Genomic DNA, 702 nt, shown 5'->3' with positions numbered 1-702 from the left:
GGCGCGCGCACGCACTGAGGCCCGCGCCCTCCTCCCCCCCACCCGGCCAGTACCGTCACTGCGCCTGCGCGCTCCTCCCCCGCCCGCGCCGTATCGTCACTGCGCCTGCGCGCTCCTCCCCCGCCCGCGCCGTATCGTCACTGCGCCTGCGCGCTCCTCCCCCGCCCGCGCCGTATCGTCACTGCGCCTGCGCGCTCCTCCCCCGCCCTATCCTCACTGCGCCTGCGCCTTTCTTCCCCGCCCAATCCTCACTGCGCCTGCGCCCTCCTCCCCCGCTCGCTCCGTATCCTCACTGCGCCTGCGCTGTCTCTCCCCGCCGTATCTTCACTGCGCCTGCGCTCTCCTCCCCCTCCCACCCGGGCCTTAGCCTCACTGCGCCTGCGCCTGGAGCAACCGTTCTCACGGAAAGCTGCTAGGCTCGGTTGCTGCTCCTTCTCACGCTCTTTTTTTTTATTAATTTATTAATTATTTATTTATTACCAGAGTCTAGCCTTTTTCCAGGGCACGAGTCCTGCAGTTACTTGCTTTTGGTATTTATTCACTACCTGCCAAACCTTATGCTAAATGCTGGGGGTAGATACTGGTAGATAGGGCTATAATAATAATAATAATAATGTTGGTATTAGATACTGGTAGATAGGGCTATAATAATAATAATGTTGGTATTTGTTAAGCGCTTACTACGTACATTGTTCTTAGCGC

The sequence above is a fragment of the Ornithorhynchus anatinus genome, chromosome 12 (genome assembly GCF_004115215.2).
Source record: "Ornithorhynchus anatinus isolate Pmale09 chromosome 12, mOrnAna1.pri.v4, whole genome shotgun sequence".
In the NCBI taxonomy this organism is placed as follows: Eukaryota; Metazoa; Chordata; class Mammalia; order Monotremata; family Ornithorhynchidae; genus Ornithorhynchus; species Ornithorhynchus anatinus.
The sequence above is the reverse complement of the archived record's forward strand: the minus strand, read 5'-3'. Positions refer to the sequence as shown.